The sequence below is a fragment of the Arachis hypogaea genome, chromosome 19 (assembly GCF_003086295.3).
Source record: "Arachis hypogaea cultivar Tifrunner chromosome 19, arahy.Tifrunner.gnm2.J5K5, whole genome shotgun sequence".
Classification (NCBI taxonomy): Eukaryota; Viridiplantae; Streptophyta; class Magnoliopsida; order Fabales; family Fabaceae; genus Arachis; species Arachis hypogaea.
This window is the reverse complement of record NC_092054.1, coordinates 143,252,002-143,272,431: the sequence shown is the minus strand read 5'-3', so window position 1 is coordinate 143,272,431 and position 20,430 is coordinate 143,252,002. Positions and strand designations below refer to the sequence as shown.

General features: G+C 34.1%; 1 long non-coding RNA gene and 1 pseudogene across 1 annotated transcript; one reads left to right on the top strand and one right to left on the bottom strand.

Annotated features, from left to right (window-relative positions):
- The first annotated feature begins 135 nt into the window (after positions 1–135).
- On the top strand, positions 136–4,273 carry LOC112778938 (lysine histidine transporter-like 8; annotated as a pseudogene).
- A 687-nt stretch (positions 4,274–4,960) lies between these two features.
- LOC140181934 (uncharacterized) lies at positions 4,961–6,455 on the bottom strand. Its single transcript, XR_011877601.1, has 2 exons — positions 6,076–6,455; positions 4,961–5,786 (listed from the first exon to the last, which is right to left on the bottom strand). It is a non-coding gene; the product is annotated as an uncharacterized lncRNA (long non-coding RNA).
- Between the last annotated feature and the right edge of the window lie 13,975 nt (positions 6,456–20,430).

The window sequence follows — 20,430 nt, the reverse complement described above, 5'->3', positions numbered from 1 at the left end:
AATGTATGCAACTATGCATGATGTACTATATAGATTGAGAAGTTGTGTCAAAAAAGGAATGTATGTGGAAATACCATGATTCCAAGTCAAGATATTTGCATAGCCTCAATTAACATTAATAATTGAACACAATATCAGCCACCTAACTAGTTACATGTATATAAATACATGTACATACAAACACAAACACAATAGCACAAATAAAAAGGGTGCTTGCAAATTAGAAGACATAGCCAGAGAGGGTGAAAAAACAAAGATGGCTATGGCTATGGCTACAAATGAAGCTAATAAGAAAACAATGGAAATAAGTTCTGCACCAATAACACCAAGAACAGGGACACCAATGGTGTCATCACCACCAGTTTCGTGTCCACCCTCTCAGCTTCACTCACCATCACTAACAAGGTCACCACTTCTGCATTCAGAGAATGGAGATGAAGTTGTGGGATTGCAACAAGTAAAACAAAGACACCAAAGACACCAAGAACACCATTAAGGATCTCAAATTTGACACCAAGGTTTATCACACCTTTGGGAAGCCCTGTGAGGAAAGCGCTGAGGTTCACAAAGCTTGATCCTCATGATGCTTGCCTTCCAATCACTCAATCAAGGAATGGAAACAAGTTCTATGCTGCTTTTCATACTCTTTGTTCTGGGATTGGAATTCAGGCTCTTATTCTTCCTTTCTCCTTCACTGTTCTTGGTTGGTAAGTAATTAATTAATTAATTAAATCTTTGATTAATAAGTATTTTAATTAATAAAAAAGGAAACTAATCAGTGTAATTTTTGTATGCAGGACATGGGGAATAATCAGTTTGAGTGTAGCTTTTGTATGGCAATTATACACATTATGGTTGTTGGTGCATCTTCACGAATCTGTGGAGCATGGAATTCGTTTCAGTCGATACCTTCAACTCTGATTTCCTACATTTGTTATGAAATTTATTTATGATAACTCCGATATTCCCGTACAGGTGGAAACTCATATGCCGTTAATTTCATGTAAAACTGATAATCGTTAAATGGTTTGATTAAATTGTCATCTAACAACTCTCAACTGTCAACTTCACATCAAGTCAACTGTACCTGAGTTTGTATTATGTTAAGTAATTTAGTCAAATTTTTTTTACTCATAATATTATAATTATAAGATGAAATTATTTGCATAAGATAACAAATAATATAATGTTTAATATGAATTATTATTGCAGGGGAGAAACTGGGAAGAGTGCTAGCAATGTTTCCAATAATATACCTATCAGCAGGGACATGCACAACCATAATAATATTGGGAGCATCAACAGCAAGAACATTCTACCAAATCATATGCGGGACCACGTGCACCGCAAAGCCCATGACCACAGTAGAGTGGTACCTGGTGTTCACATGTGTGGCAGTGGTGCTGTCCCAGTTGCCAAGTTTGAACTCCATTGCTGGGGTTTCACTCATTGGTGCTGTCACTGCTGTAGGCTTCTGTACTTCCATTTGGATCACCTCTGTTGCTCAGGGTACCCTACCCGGTGTTAACTATAATCCTGTTAGGCATGGAACCAGTGCTAAGGATGCTTTTAATATTCTTAATGCACTTGGGATTGTTGCCTTTGTTTTTAGGGGACATAATCTCATCCTTGAAATTCAGGTATATATCATAATTATCTTGTTTTGCTATGTAATTATTTTTATGTAAAATTAATAATGGAGAGCCTTGAAACGATGATTTAGTCAAATTTATTATATTATATAAAAAAATTTAAATAATAATTTTACATAAAAACAATTACACATAAATTTTTACTTAATAATAATTGTGAGTCACAAAGAGAATGGTGAAGTTAATGGATGATTTTTATCCTTTTTCATGTATCACCATTGAAATGGTCCAGAAATGAATAAGAAGAAAATTTGGATACAATGAATTATTGAAAGAGTTGTTAGATAGGGACTTGTATATAGTTGCAATTAATTAGTGGGTTGGTGGGACTTGTATGTATGTATCGGTAAAAACTCAGCTGAAGTCGACTTTAGGTGAAGTTGATATCTGAGAAACGTTAGATGAAAATTTAGTTAAATCAGTCAAATTATCTAACGGTTCTTCAATATCAACTTCAAGTGAAGTGGACTGTATCTGAGTTTTCACTTTAATGTATCTCTTGAAGAATTTTCTTCGGTTAATAAATAATTGAATATCATATTTGATTATTTCAGGCCACTATGCCTTCAAGCGAGAAGCATCCATGCACGTGCCAATGTGGAAAGGAGTGAAGGCTTCATACGCACTCATTGTCGCATGCTTATTTACCCTATCCATTGGCGGAATATGGCCAAATGGTAATTATAATCTTATACTTTAATTAATTAATTAAGCGGTTTAAATTAAATTTTTAGTATTTAAATTGGTATTATTATTAATGGCCAAAGGGTTATTATTTAAATTTTTAGTAATTATAATCTTATATATAATCTTATACTTTAACTAATTAAATTACTTTAATGGCCAAAGGTTATTATTATTAATGTATTAACTGAATTTTAATGTTTATTATTTATATATTTAAAAATTATAGTTAAATTATTTATTTGATTTTATAATAAATGATATTTTTAAATTTAAATAATTTATTAATTAATTTATATTTTTTATTAAAAAAAGAATATTAATATAATGAATAAAAATATAATTAAAAATATTGTTTAAAGAATAATAAGGACAAATAAACCCCTAACCAATTTAAATTTAGAGACAATTAGGTTCCTGTCCATTTTTGAACCTGACACGTTAGCAATTTCCGTCGAGTTTTCGCCGTGAAACTGACAGAAGGACCGGGTTGGCAGACGGAGTACAGGGTCAGGGACCGTAATGGAACATGTTTTTGGTTAAGGGTCGTCTTGTTATTTTGAGAAATGGACAAGGACCAGGTTGGTACTTTATTAACAATAAAGCCTTGTCCCACTAAGTAGGGTTGGCTACATGAACCAAATAACGTCATTGAACTTTATCATGTATCATGTATCATGTCTACAGAAAGACTGTTTACATGTAGATCTCGTTTAACCACCTCATGGGTAGTAGGTCATTCTCTGCCTTTCACCTCTTATTCATCTTCCATCTCATCCACCCTCTTGACTGGGTACTCTGTCGGTTTTACGCGATTCTACCATCTTTTCCAAAATAAGTGCTACTCCAACTCTCTCTTATATGTTTGTTCCTTATTCTATCCAATCGCATACGATCACTCATCTATCTCAACATCTTCATCTCTGTCACACATAACTTATGTCTGTGCTCTACTTTAGTCATCCAACACTCTATACCATAAAACATAGTCGGTCTAATAGCAGTATGTACTACAGGTGTAGCATAGACGGAGTTTCACCATTTTATATACATGTCATTAAATTTTGTCACAGTCAGGTTGGCAATTTAACAAAGTAGCATTGTCAAAGGTGGCGTAAACTTTGTTGGCACAGGATTCGATGGTCCCAGAACGTTTGGACCATTAAATGGTCTCATAACAAAACATGTTTTTTAAGTTTTTTAATAACTGCTAAATAGTCCTTTTCTAAATTTAATTACAAATTAACCCATATATTTTATTTAATTATAAAAATTATTTTTATTTTATAAATTATTATTTTATCATTCATCTATTATATTTATTAATAATAAAAAACAAAAACAATAACGAATTAGATCTTCCATTAATTCTAATAAATTCTTTGGCAATCTCAATCGATTAAAAATTTATTTTTAATCCGTTACATCCCTCGAGCGTTGTGACATCGTGTTTCGGAGAGAATCAGTCCATTGGATTAACAAAACCATCTACAAGGATCACATCACCCTCAAAGATTACGAGATCCACGACGGCATGGGCCTCGAGCTCTACTACAACTAAAATTCCTCTTCAAAGGTCTCTTCTTTCCTCTTCCATATTCTTCTTGATTTTAGGGTTCCCCGTGATTTTGCGTTTAATTAACAATTGGCTTGTTATGTAATCTATTTCTGTGTTTGAATTTACCTTTCCTGAACATCGTGGATTCATAATTTTGTTCTTGATGTGTTTGAGCCGAGTCTTAATCTAAATTTCCGAATTTACATTTGTTCCCCCTTGAGTCTTCGGTCTTCACGTTTGATTATGCGCAAATGGTTTATTAACTCATTACTAGTAAAGGTTATTTATTGAAGGAATCGCACGATTTCTGCACATGCTGGTTCTGGAGACTGATCTTATTTTGTTGTTTGTTTCAGGTGCTATTAATGGCGTAATATAGTATGTGCTGGGAACTGGATAAATGCGTCGAATGTAACTCTTGACTCGCAAAAAACCCCTTTGATTGGAATAATGTACATACCCGAATGATATTGGGTTTAATTTGCTGTTGGAACAATCTGTTACTTTGTTATAGATAACATATTTGACGTGTTCCTGGTTTACATGAATATGCACTATTTGTGGAACTATCATTGCCCTCTAAATTCTATTTAAATCTAGATATTCATACTCTTTACGTTCTTCATTAAAAGAACATCTAAATTAATGAGTTATTTATATAGAATCCGGTCATGTGGATACGTAAAGAACATCTAAATTAATGAATTATTTATGTAGTTGACTTTTAGTGCGTGTGTACCATTTTGTTGAACGAAATGGTATTTTTACAATGTGCAAAACGAATTGTCATTATGGTAGAGTTCTTCAACATAATCAATATTAAAACAAGAGTTATTTTTTTACATCTTCGATAAATGTTATCACAGATAGGGTGTGAAGTTTCTCCCATAAAGAACTCCCTGCTATCATTTCTATTAATGTTTGATTATACTCACTAAATAAATCTATTTATACGATAATAACATAATCACCTAAATATTGTTATATGCTACAACAATATCTTGGTTCAATTATCTTAAGGCAACAAAGCACGTCACATAATAAAGACGAACATGACAAACTAATATAAGAAAAGTTAAGCATCATGATGATTAGATCTAAGCATGACTTCTCAATTCTGAAGAGCATCTTAAATTCTAAGTATCAATTAACCATTGCAAAATGCCATAAGTCTCAAATCTCAATGGAAGAGAATCCTTGTCTTTCTTTGATTGAACGGTCATTTTACTTTGTCTAAGAGGTGACTATTGTTTACTCTAGAGGTTCATATCCTAAGAATAAACTAATCTAAGACATTGACTAAAATACCATCATCTAAACCTGTTATTCTACTGTCAATTTGATTGTAGTTATAAACTCATTCAAATAGAGAAGTAGAACTTGTTGCAGAAAAGACACAATTTATCTCCACCTACTTGGACATCAATGATCACGATCAACTACTTTCTTGATTTGGTTTTCCATTTACAGTGGACGATTGTGTCTTTGCATTAGTGCTATTTGATTCTTTTGAACTGCTAGAATCTGTTTTTCTCCTAAAGCCAAACATTCTAGAGAAAATGTTCCAACTTCTCTTTGTCTTTGTCAACTTCTGCAGCTCATTTCGAATTTCTGAGCATTCCTTCTCGATCTGCAAAAGACGTTCTCTCACATTGTCTGTTCCCCCTGCAGCGTCCAGTTGATGATTACCATCACTCCTATGGAGGCCGAGATTTCCACTTTGTTCTTGTGAGTTTGCAAGATTGTCAGAAACAAAGAACCAGCCGGATATTGACATGCGAAGCCGAAGTTGTTCGAAGAACAGGACTTGAACAATTACACGAAGAGGTAATCTTTCATTTTGCGCTACATGAGTGCTTGCTTCAATTGAGAGTTTTTGGCAGTTCATCAATCTGCAAAGTTGCTCTCTTTCAGTATCTATCAGCCACGGATGTGCTTGCAGTATATTGATGTTTTACATTAGAATTACGAAATTCCAAACACACAAATATTAAAGACTTGTTATTATTATTTTACCATTAAGTTTATTATATGTTCTTTCAGAATATAGGTTTGGCAAAGGTAGCAAGTTCCAAACAACATTTCATTATTGTCTTCCACAATTTCAGTTGCAAAAATATGTAACATTGGTATATTGAAATAAATTTATTAAGCAAGCTAGACTATCCAGTGTGATCTAACCTTAAGGTAAATATCTACTGCATGATATATACCATCATCAAGCGGCCTAGAATAGTCCGGAGCTGCAACAGCAAGTGCCTGGAACTTAGACAAGCTCAAATTAGCATCTGAAGCCACCTCAGCAAGATATCAATCTAACAAGCTTGCCACCATTGTCATCGACGTCAATGGATCATCTGCAGCTATCAGTGTTCCCTCTTCGAGTATTAATAGGGAAGCTGTTACAAGAAGGTATATAGACATAAAGTGATCAAGAATCCTATGAATGCAATCTACATCATAGAAGGTTTCAACTGAGTATCCCATATCTTTCAAAGAGAATCAATTGATTGAATTAGGCAAATCTATATTGCTTTGATGACTTCAATCGATTGGGTAACAAAACCAATCGATTGAATTGTGAGACCTCAAGTTGCTTTGAAGCCTTCAGTCGATTTAGTATTATAAACAATCGATTGAATTATTAAAAATGCACATTCTAGTCATCGTTCAATCGATTGGGTAATATGACCAATCGATTGATTTTTGCGAAAACCATACTGCCTTGCGATTTTCAATCGATTGTTTTGTCATAACCTGAAGTCCAATCGATTGCGTTATGGGAAACCTGAAATTCAATCGATTGTTTTGTTAATCCAATTGATTGATTTTCTAAAAAACACGATTTCACAGCCGTAGACGAATGTCACGGATCAAAGATAAACTTTTAATCGATTGGAATTGCCAAATAGTTTATTACGATCAATAGAAGATTTAATTCGTTATTATTTTTATTTTTTATTGTTAATAAACATAATAGATGAAAGATAAAATAATAATTTATAAAATAATAATTTATAAAATAAAAATAATTTTTATAATTAAATAACATATATGAGATTAATTTGTAATTAAAATTATAAAAAGATTATTTAACAGTTATTAAAAAAATTAAAAAATATATTTTATTATGAGATCATTTAATGATCCAAATATTTTGAGACCATCGAATTCGATTCCAACTTTGTTAGCGAGTTCCGAAATTTTGATTTGAAAAATGGGGTGTGCGTAATTTAAAGGATAAGCATCTTTATCTTAGTTGATCCATTTTCTAAAGATATTAAATACGGAGGCTTTGAGCATAGAATATGTGTATGTCAATCGATATTTTTCTCATCTCCTAATTGGTAGCTGAAGGAAGAGATTAAATACGGTTGCTATCCATGGTCGCTGACAAATTAATAAGGGGCTGCCACCATTTTCAACCTGCTAGTAAATAATTAACTATACTACATTTATTTTTCCAAATTTTCCCATCATTTTCAGTTTTTTTTTTTTTTTTTTTTTCACTTTTTAAGGGAAATGTCAGTAGTCAAAATATGCGTGTGAGGAAGAGTATCGTTCTAGCTTTGGGACCTAGACCAACAGTGTAATCAATATATCTATCGAGTTTTGTTAATATTTTCTCTAAGAATCAATGTTAAAATTATTAATTAAAAAGTTATAAAAATAACAAAAACTCAAAATTAAAATTTGAATGTATTTATTAAAATAAAAATTTACTAATACTAACATTATTACTTGTTCTAAGAAGTTATAGGAACTAAAATCATATCTATATCTAAATTTAAATATATGAAAAGACTTTGTCTCATCTTATGTGTAACACCCTAACTTTTAGCACCTCATAATCGTACTAAAAGTCCGAGCGCTACTTACTTCTAAACCATTTTATTTTATACTATCTTTATTTAATATCGAGCCTTTACGAATACAAGGCGAAATCTTAATCAGAAAATGAAAAGTCTTTACTTTAAATCTCTTAATCACAAATATATATATTCACATAACAATATATACATAAACTTATTCCAAGATCCTCAAATATAAGTCCTATCCCTCTAAAAAGCCAAACATAACAGTAAATGATGATGGAAAAAATAAAATCTAAGATTAAACCAGAATCCAGAAAATACAAATACATGTATATAAAACTATGTGGATTAGTCGCGGCTCCTTGCCAAGGGCTTTCTGAACCTGTCGCTGAAATAGAAGATCTGTAGGGGATGAGAACGTCGTCCTCGCATGTTCTCAGTAGGGATAGTGAATGCCAGAAAAGTAATAAATAAAATGCGAATAATTAACTTTAGTACATAAACTAATAGTACCAGAGACCCAATTGAACACACACGTAAGACAAAATAAGACAACTAGCACAATCACAGAGAAAATACAACAAGCAAAACACAACCAAATGCAAATGTGCAAACAATATGATGCATGTCTATCCTAATGCAGGCCATGAGCTCATGTGTCGGTTGCCTACCCGCTCCCGACATTATCCAGGCACAAGTTCCAGATATGGCTTTCCAGATGCATACAGTGTGCTTACATAAGTCTTACGGCTAGGCCGTATACAGTGTGACTTTCAATGTGCTTACATCTGGAAAAAAACAGTTCTCAGTGTGTAGGCGTCCCCACTATACATTTGGCACTAAGGCCAAAACAAAGTCGCATCTGCTCTCCTGTGGCAGATATTCCTTTACTGAATATATTCATTTAATCTTTGTTCTCTGCTCTCCTGTGGTAGAGATTCCTTTAATTATCTCTCTTTCCTTTACTTTTCATTCTTCTTCTTTTTTTTCTTATCAAACCGAACTCAAAACATAACTTAAAGCAAAATCCCTTCTCAAAAGATTGAGTTTAAAACATTATACTTTTCTTAATAAATCGAATTGAAAACAAAACTCTTTTTGTAATAAATCGAAATCAAATAATATTCTAAAATCAAATTTGCTTTTAAATAACACTTTAAATAAAGTCTTAGTTTTATAAAAATTCGGCAACATTTTCTCTAAAATTCGGACTATACCACCCTTCCAGAGTCCCTACCAAATCATTTTCAATTCTCAAAAATCATTGATAAATCCAATAAACCATTATAAATCTGAAAGCTAACTAGTTTCAATATCAAATTATTTTCAACTCTCCATTTGTTACCAATAAATCAACCAACGTTTTCTCAAACTCTTTCCAACAGTTTTAAATCCAAGTCATTCCTTACTTTAGAAATATAAATCAAACCTTTCAATATAAAACCATTTTCTCAATATGTGTAAATATGTAACCTATTCTTTTCTCAACATTGAAACATTTCTCAAAATAAGCTTTTAAGTCAGATTTACAAATCAAAATCACCTTTTTTATATTTTTATAAAAACTTGGACAGGACCTCCCTCAACATTCGAATTCACCACCCTTACGGACTTCTTCATTCTCTCAACAATTCCCAAATCATTACAATCGTACTTACTATTATCAAACAAATCTCAAATCATCAATCAAACTAAGAAATTAACTTGACTAGAAATTCCAGCAACATTTACAGCCTCAATTCAAACTCAATTCATATCTCAGTTTAACAAACAACACCAATTAAACACCATTCACAACCACAATTCAACAAATTCACATCAATTAGTAATATTAGACTCTCATAAATTATTTGCAATTATTCAATAAGCTTTTTAGGCATTCTTAAATTAAAATATTTAGCTTTAAAAACAAACCCCACCTCCGTAAGAAATCAAAATCAACGAAAAAATTCGGAGAAACTTTCTGACCGAACTGCTGAAGAGGAAAGCGTCAAAAATCATGTGTGCCTCCTAGAACTCTGAACTCAAGAGGAAGGAGAGCTACGTAATCGTCAGCTTCCACCAAATAAAAGTAATGCCAACATGTAAAGGAGGAAGATACGAACACTTTTACTGGATTAGATTTTTATTGGAGTTACGGATCTCAAGAAATTGAAGCTGAAAACTCATAGTTTCCATGGAAGCTCACATTCTCTCTCTCGGCCTTTCTTTCTTCTTTTTTTCAAGTTCAATTCGGTGGTGAAAGCAAAGAAATGAAAGTGATAAGGCTGATAGGAATGAATGGATAATTTGTGGTGGCTAATGCTTCATTAGGTGTCACTGATTAATAGTTAAAAGTGGCATTTGTAACAATTATATGTATATATTGTTGTGATAAGATTGAATAGATGGATGTCCATTCTCAAGCAAACATATAGCAATAAACAATTCTCTCTCTTTTTAGATTGCAATACTTCTTTCTCTCTCTTTATATATATATATATATATATATATATATATATATATATATATATATATATATATATATATATATATATATATATATATATATATATATATATATATTAGTAAATATATTAATTATCTCTATTATATTGAGATAGTAATTGTGGTAAATACTACTACTAGAATTATCTAATTATACTTTTTTATTTTATTTTATATTATCTTATCCTTAATTATTTAGTTGTTTTACAATACGTTATCAGCACGAGACTCTGATCAAATTTTAGGAAGACTCCAGGTAACAAATTTTCATTATGTCAAAACTTTTTCATCTTGAATTTAATGCTCTTAATATATCTAGAAATAATTATTTATCATGGATACTAGATGCTAAAATCCATCTTGATTCAATGGATCTTGGAGATACCATTAAGGCTGAAAATAATACATCCCATAAGGATAAAGCCAAAGCCATGATTTTTCTTCGTCGTCATCTTGACGTATGATTGAAAAATGAATATCCCACATTAAAAGATCATGCAGATCTGTGGAAAGACCTTGAAGAAAGGTACAATCATCAAAAGACGGTGATACTTCCTCAAACCTGATATGTTAGAGAAAATTTTCTCGACCTTCAATGCCTTGAATGTGCTCCTGCAGCAACAGTATCGAGAAAAATGATTTAAAAAAAATATATTCTGAGCTAATTTCTTGCCTTCTTGTTACTGAACGCAATAATGAGTTGCTCTTAAGAAATCATGAAGTGCGCCCAGCTGGCGCCGCCCCATTTCCTAAAGCAAATGCGGCAAATCATAACCTTAGAAGAGGTAAATGGCAAGATTTTGGTAATAAGAAAAATTATGGAAGGAAGAAGAATTATATTCACAAGAAAGGATCTCATCAGAAGTGGGATAAAGAAAGAAACAATGGGCAAAGTAAATCAATTGAGGATAAATGCTTCCGTTGTTGTGGAAAAGGCCATTGGTCACGTACCTGTCGTACCCCAAGGCACTTAGTTGATTTTTTTCAAGCATCCTTGAAAAATGATGACAAAGGAAAGAAAACAATTTTTGTTTCAAATGATGAAAATTCCACCACTCATTATGATGTATCTAATTTCTTTCAAGATCCTAAAGGAAATATTGGCTATTTGATCAATAATAGAATAGTTTAATATGTGTGTTTGTTAAGTATTAATATGAACAATTTTACTGTGCATGTACTTTTACTCATTTTATTATTATTTGTCTGTGAAGAAAAATGGCAAGGACATATTGTGAAGATATTTGCCTTGAGGATAGTGCAAGTTCGCACACTATTCTTAAAAGTAATATATATTTTACCCATCTTGTACCAAAAGAAGAATATGTTAATACTATTATTGGCTCGGACAATGTAATAGAAGGCTCCGGAAGAGCTATAATTTTGTTTCCTGGAGGAACAAAATTTATAATAAATAATGCACTATTATCTACCAAGTCTCTGAGGAACTTGTTGAGTTTTAAAGATATTCTCTGAAATGGATATCATATTGAAACAATGAATGAGGGAAATCATGAGTATTTATGTATCACAACTAATGATTTAAATAAAAAAGTTATATTAGAAAAGTTATCCTCACTTTCATCTGGGTTGTATTATACAAAGATTAGTGCAATTGAATCACATGCCATTGTAAACCAGAAGTTTACTAACCCAAATGAATTCATAACTTGGCACGACCGATTGGGTCATCTGGGAACAACCATGATGCGGAGAATTATTAAAAACTCCCATGGACATTCACTAAAGAACCAGAAGATTCTTAAAACTAGTGAATTTTGTTGTGCTGCATGTTCTCAGGGAAAGTTAATTTTAAGGCCATCACCAGTAAAGATTTGATTTGAGTCCCCTGGATTCCTAGAAAGGATTCAAGGTGATATTTGTGGACCTATTCATCCACCATGTGGATCTTTTAGATATTTTATGATCCTAATAAACGCATCTTCGAAATGGTCACATGTGTGCTTATTATCTTCTCGCAACCTGGCGTTTACGAGATTACTTACTCAAATTATTCGATTAAAAGCACAATTTCTAGAAAATCCAATCAAAGCAATTCGTCTTGATAATGCTGGTGAATTTACTTCCCAAGCTTTTGATGCTTATTGTATGGCTAATGGAATAAGTGTTGAATATCCAATAACTCATGTTCACACACAGAATGGGTTAGCAGAATCACTTATTAAACGCCTCCAATTAATTACTAGACCCTTACTAATGAGAACAAATCTCCCAACCTCAGTTTGGGGGCATGCTATTTTACATGCTGCAGCACTTATTCGTTTGAGGCCAATGCCTTACCATAAGTTTCCTCCTATGCAATTAGCTTTTGGCCAACAGCCAAATGTCTCCCATTTAAGGATATTTGAGTGTGCGATATATGTTCCCATTGCACCACCTTTTCACACCAAAATGGAACCCCAAAGAAAATTGGGGATATATGTTGGATATGATTTTTCCTCTATAGTAAGGTATCTTGAGATACAAATTGGGGATGTATTTAAAACCCGATTTGCGAATTGTCATTTTGATGAATCAAAATTTCCAACATTAGGGTGAGAGAATAAGCTTCCTGAAAAGGAACTTAATTGGAATGCATCATCCTTGATGCATTTGGATCCTCAATCAGGGTAATGTGAACTAGAAGTTCAAAAGATTATACATTTGCAAAGAATAGCAAATGAATTGCCTGATGCATTTTCTGATACAAAGAAGATAACCAAATCTTATAGACCAACAAAAAATATCCCAATTCGAATTGATGTCCCAGTAGGATAAGTAGCCACTGAAGCAAATTCACGCCAGAAGCGTGGCAGGCCTGTCGGTTCCAAAGAAAAAAATCCTCGAAAAAGAAAAGAGGTAAATACGATTCCTGTTGAAAAAGATATAGTAGAAACAGCTGCAGTTGTCCAACATTCTGATATAATTTTAATGTCAGAAGACGTTCAGATACCTGAAAATTGTGAAAATGACGAGATCTCGATAAATTATGTCTTTACAGGAGAGAAATGGGATCGAAATAAGACAATTGTCAATGAAATATTTGCATATAATGTGGCATTAAATATCATGCATGAAAGTAAGGATCTTGAGCCAAGATCAGTCGAAGAATGTCGACAAAGAAATGATTGGCCAAAATGGGAAGAAGTCATGAAGGCTGAATTAGACTCACTTGTAAAACGTGAAGTCTTTGGACCTGTAGTCTATACACCTGAAGATGTAAAACCTGTTGGATACCGATGGGTACTTGTGAGAAAACGAAATGAGAAAAATGAAGTTGTACGCTACAAAATCCGACTTGTAGCACAAGGTTTTTCACAGAGATCCGGTATAGATTATGAGGAAACATATTCCTTGTAGTAGATGCAATAACATTGCGTTATTTGGTCAGTTTATCCGCATATCATAGACTGCATATGCATTTAATGGATGTGGTAACAGCCTACTTATACGACTCATTAGATCAGGATATCTATATAAAAGTCCTTGAAGGACTAAAGATGTCTAAACCATCCAATGAATATTCGCAGGGGTTATACTCAGTTAAATTGCAAAGATCTTTATATGGTCTAAAGCAATCTGGACAAATGTGGTATAATCGTCTTATTGAGTATCTGGACAAAAATGAATTCAAGAATGATGATATTTGCCCATGTGTTTTCATAAAGAAATCTGCATCTGGATTCATTATAATTGCTGTGTACGTTGATGATTTAAATATTATTAGAACTCCTGAAAAGATTCCAACAATTATAAAAATTCTAAAAGAAGAGTTTGAAATGAAAAATCTTGGAAAGACTAAATTTTATCTCGGCCTGCAGATCGAGCATACAAAAAGTGGGATCTTTATTCATCAAACAACATACTCAGAAAAGATTTTGAAGAGATTTTATATGGATAAGTCACATTCATTAAGTACCTCAATGATCGTAAGATCTTTAGATGTGGAAAATGATCAATTCCGTCCTAAGGAAGAAAATGAAGATATCCTTTGTCCTGAAGTACCATATCTTAATGCCATTGAAGCACTAATATATCTTGCTAATAATACACAACCTGATATATCATTTGCTGTGAATTTACTAGTAAGATATAGTTCCTCTCCAACCAGAAGACATTGGAGTGGAATCAAACAAATTTTTCGATATCTTCATGGAACGGTTGATATGGGATTATTATATCCCTATGGATCCAAGTCACTACTAGTTGGCTATGCAGATGCAGGATACTTGTCTGATCCACATAAAGGGAGATCTCAAATAGGATATTTGTTCACATATAGTGGTACAGCTATATCATGGAGGTCCACAAAATAGACGATAGCAGCAACCCATGCTGAAATACTCGTGATACATGAAGCTAGTCACGATTGTTTTTAGCTCAGGAGTTTGATCCAATATATTATGTCATCATGTGGATTGATTGATCAGAAGATAGCTCCAACTGTCCTATTTGAAGATAATACAGCATGCATTACTCAACTTAAGGACAGATATATCAAAGGCGATAGAACAAAGCATATTTCTTCCAAATTCTTCTTCACTCATGATCTTCAAAATCAAGGGACAATTGATGTCCAACAGATCCGCTCAAGTGATAATCTGGCAGATTTATTTACAAAGTCACTCCCAAAATCCTCTTTTAAAAGATTGGTACATCAGATTTGAATGCGTCGATTTCGAGACATTAAATAATGTCGACAAGAGGGGGAGACTGTACTCTTTTTTCTTTGGTCAGATTTTTTTCCATTGAGTTTTTCTTGACAAGGTTTTCAATGAGGCAGTCCCCATCACAAAGGATATTGTACTCTTTTTCCTTCATTAAAATTTTTTTCCATTGGGTTTTTCTTTAGTAAGATTTTAACGAGACATAATCCTAAATGGATATCCAAAGGGAGTGTTGTGATAAGATTGAATAGGTAGATGTCCATTTTTAAGAGAAAATGAATTTAATGAAAGTTAAAAATGTTACCTTTTGTATGCCTATAAATAGGAGACTCAGACAAACATACAGCAATAAACAATTCTCTCTCTTTTTACGTTGCAATACGTCTTTCTCTCTCTTTATATATATATATATATATATATATATATATATATATAATATTAGTAAATATATTAATTATCTCTATTATATTAAGATAATAATTATGGTAAATATTACTAGTAGAATTATCTAATTATACTTTTTTATTTTATTTTCTATTACGTTATTCTTATTTATTTAGTTGTTTTACAATAAATAAATATATATATATATATATATATATATATATATATATATATATATATATGCACAAAAGCACATAAGCCACGTTTCTAATTCTTTCATTTGGTTATATATATAAAGGGAGCATGTGTCATGTTATAAATAAGTAGATAATATAATATTGTAATAATATAATACAAGCCACGTTTGGGTTCATGTTTTCTTAATGGCTTCGGCCAAATAATAATAATAATAATAATAATTTTTATTTTTTTTATTTTTTTTAATATTTTATTATAATAAAATTATTTAAAAATCCTAATGAATTTAAAACTAAAAATATCATAAAATTTAATTTAATTAATTTAAAAAAAATAATTTTTATTAAGTAAAATTATTAAAAAATATAATAAATCATAAATTATTCAATATTTAATTTTTAAAAATTTAGGTTGTTATATTATGCATATAGTAACTTATTTAAATTATTTTTCAATAGTAAATTTTTAAATAAAAGGTTTGTTGGATTGAAATATCATGAAAAACGAAACTTAAAAAAAAGCTTTGCTACTGAATAACTAGGCTACTATCATGTTTTTTTTATTTAAATTAAAAAAATATAATATTTACCGATTTAAATAAACGTATAAGTATTTACTAAAATATATTTAGAGTCATATCTCGAATATAGTGAGAGAAATCATAAAACGAACGTATCTCGGATGCACCGACCCCGTGATATGAACAAGAGAGCATCTCGAATACACTACATCCGAGATATGCTCATATTCTGACATGGAGCAGTGCATCCGAAATACGTAAGAAAGCAAAATAGGAACACTGCATCCGAGATATAGTCAGGTATTCAAAAGAGTAATGTTAAGTATTTAAATTTTTTTATGAATTAAATTTAATTAAGTTAAATAATAAAATTTAGAATAATATTCATTATATTTTATTTTTGTTATATTAAATTAATTTGTTTAAATTTGGTTAAAAAATTTTAAATATGTAATATTATTCTTTTTAAAAATTGACATGTCAGAAAATCAAAATTTAAAAAGACGTTTTGTCTTTTTAAATATAATTATTATTATTATGTCATAAAATTTTATATTTAAAAATTTAAACTAATTTTTGTGAAGTTGACAGTAATTAAATTTTAAACTTTTGTGTATAAAAATGTTAATAAAGATAAACTAGGAAAATAGTATTTGAAAGTTTGTATTAGGGATAAGTATTTTTTTTGTCCCAAGGTTTGGCGTCAAAATCAAAATCGTCTCCGACCTTTTTTTCTTATTAAAATCATCATCAACGTTACAAAACGTTATCGTCCTTTTCCACTTCAATTTTATTTTTTTTTACCATATTACTCTTCATTATTAATAAAAATAATTAAAAATAATATTAAAAAATTAAAACAAACTCCCCCTCCCCTCCCGTAACTCCCCCACTCCCTCACTCACCCTCCCGTAATCCCCTCAGCCCACTCCCTCACCCCTCACCCCTCACCCCTCACCCCTCACCCCTTACACCACTCCCGACTCCCGTAACTCCCTCACCCCCTCAGCCCACTCCCTCACCCCCTCACCCTCCCGTAACCCCCTCACCCCACTCCCGCCCCACTCCCGTAACCCCCATCCCCTTCCTGATGCCCCTCTCTTCAAAACCCCAACCCCAATTTCAATTTCAATTTTTCTTAACCAAAACAGCAAACAAAATTTAAACAGAATTAATTAAGAACCTAATTGCAAACAGAAAAAGAAAACGCAGAGACAGGGAGGTAGCGACAGGGATAGCTGCAGCTGATGGGTTGCTGGCGGTCTGGGCATGACGGAAGGGGGAAGAAGGACTGCCATGGTGGTCTGTGATTCGGTTATGTGCTTGAGAAGGAGAGGGGCTCTGTTCCGCTGCTCTGAAAGTTTTGTTTCAGTGAAAAGGAGAGCGAGCTGGAGGTGATGGGTCTCGCACAGAGCAAAGGAGAACCGGTGGCGATGTGGGTTCTGGGAAAAAGAAGGCTCGGTGGTTCACTCATGATGGTGGTTTCTGGTTCGAGGAGGTGCAGGGGTGTGCGAGACAGGGGAAGAGAAAAGAAGGAAAGAAAGAGAGGCTCGCTGGCGGTTAGGGTTGCTGACGTGGTGGAGGTGGTTGACGCGAAGGTGATGGTGGACGACGGCGAGGAGGAGCTGGCGCGGTGGGTTCTGGGATCGCGGAGGTGGCTCGCGATGGTGGTTCTCTGGTTCGACGAGGAAGTGGACAGAGGAGAAGAGAAAAGAGGAGAGGAAGATGAAAAGAGAGAGGAGGGTGGTTGTGGTTCGGGTGGCTTGCAGAGATTAGGCGAGGGGAAGAAGAAGAAAGAGAGAGGGAAAGAGTGGTCGCGGTGAAGAATGGTGTGGCTCGTTGGTGCGAGTGATGGTGAGGACAGCAGCTGCTAGAGGCGGCTGAGGTGGTCGCCGGTGGTGGTTCGGCCATGGCGAATGTGAGAGGAAGAGGTTGTGTGACTTGTTGGAGGGTGGTTGTGGTTCAGAGAAAAAGAAGAAAGGGAGAGAAAGTTTGTTTTAATTTTTTAATATTATTTTTAATTATTTTTATTAATAATGAAGGGTAATATGGTAAAAAATAAAATTGAAGTGAAAAAGGACGATTTTATAACGTTTTGTAACGTTAAGGATTATTTTAATAACAAAAAAAGGTCGGGGACGATTTTGATTTTGACCCCAGACCTTTTTTTTTGAACCAAAGAAAGCTCAACACAGTAATGTGGAGCAAACAGAATTAAACAACAAGTCCTAAAAACATTAAAAAAACTAATATTTCCAATGTTGTCATCAACACTCAAAAGGATCACTATTTGTCCATTCTTTGTAGCTCAGAATCGTCTTCCTGATAACAATCTCAACACCTGCTTCCTTGTTATTAAAAATCCTAGCATTGCGCTCCACCCAAATGTTCCAAATCACTGCAAAGAACCATGTTAGCCACTTCTTCTGATCTTGTTTTCGCTTATGCCTATCGGTCCACCTCTCAAACAGTTCCCTTATAGTTCCAAAAATAGTCCAAACTTCACCAAAAGACCTCAACTAACTGCACCACACCTGCCATGTTAATTCACATAGAAGAAATAGGTGCTGCACCGACTCTATCTCCTTCTTACATAGTACACATAAATTATCATTGGGTCTAAGAACACCTAGCCTACTCAACCTCTCTTTAGTATTAACTCTAACCACCAGCACAAACCACCCAAAGAGCTCTATTCTCGGTGGTACCAAACCGCGCCAAACTGAACTTGTGAAACTGGAACTCGTTATCTCCTCCGACAGATACTCCGATTGTAGGACCTGCACAACTGACTTGGTAGAAAAAATTCCTTTACTATCATACTTCCACACCATATTATCCTCTTTATCCTCTGACAACTTCACCGGCCTTAGCCTCACATGAAGCTGGTTCACAAGTTCCAACTCCCATTGGAACAACTCCCTTCTCCACTGGAAATTCCATATCCACTCGAGTCCATCCCAAAAGCCACAATCCCCTATCATGTATCCTTGTTGATTCGAGAGAGAGAAGAGTCTCGGAAAAGTCACTTTCAACGGCCCACCTTGCAGCCAGTTATCTTCCCAGAACAAGGTTCGCCTCCCATTTCCTACCTCCATTGCTAGGCCATTAAGCAGTTTGTCTCTTATCCGCTGCTCCTTTATATGTAATTGACAGATGTCTTTCCAGGGCCCTCCTTTCGCTGGTAACTGCTGAGTTAATAGCATTTCATCAGGGTTCAAGTTGTTACACGAGCATACAATCTTCTTCCACAATGGACAATCCTCCTTTGAAAATCGACACCACCACTTAAACAATAGCGCTGTGTTCCGAAGTACTGCATCCCCAACTCCCAGTCCCCCAGCCTTTTTTGGTGCCTGAACCAACTCCCACTTGACCAACGGGATACCGTCATTACCATCCCCCTTGCACCACATAAATCGTCTCTGCAATGCAATAAGCTTATCCGCCACCGCCTTTGGCATCTTGTATAGACTTAAGTAGTAAATCGGTAGGCTATTCAGTACTGATTTGATGAGAACAAGCTTGCCTGATTTGGTTAGAACCTTTGCTTTCCAAAGGCTGAGTTTCTCTTCCACCTTATCTATGATCGGTTTTCAAGTCTTCACCAACCGTGGATTCGCCCCCAAAGAAATCCCGAGGTATCTCACAGGTAGCACCGCTTGCTTGCGTCCCAGCAACCCACATGCCTGTTCTACCCAATCCTGCTCACAATTCACCGATATCAGACTTGACTTGTCAAAATTGATGCTCAGTCCCGACATCAACTCAAAACACCGCAGAAGTCTCCTATAATTCACTAATGTCTCCGTTACCGGGGGGCAAAACAATATTGTATCATCTGCAAATTGTAAGTGCGACAATGCTATATGCTCACCTCCGACCAATAACGGTTCAATGCGCCCATTCCTTACAACTTCTCCCACCATCCGATTCAACACATCAACCACTAACACAAACAGAAAAGGAGAAAGAGGATCCCCCTGTCTGAGGCCCCGCTCCATGTTAAACGGCTTGGATGGTGACCTATTTACCATAACAGACATAGTTGCCGAACTGACACACTCCATCACCCAATTCCTCCAACGCTGTCCAAATCCCATTTTCTGTAGCACTATATTCACGAAACTCCACCTGACTCTATCATAAGCTTTATGAAAATCCAGTTTAATGATTGTCGCTTTCTTCCGCCGCGCCTTGAGCCAATGAACCGTCTCACAGGCTATGAGAGCACCATCATGAATTTTCCTGCCTTTCACAAATGCCGTCTGAGTCTCTCCCACCAAGCCTGGCATAACCGACCTCATTCTTCTCACCAATACCTTCGAAATCACCTTATACACACATCCCACCAAACTAATCGGCCGAAAATCCTTTATCTCCTTTGCACCCATAAATTTTGGGGCCAGTGTCACCCATGTTAAATTCACATCTGATGGTAACTTTGCCCTTTGGAAGAACTCCA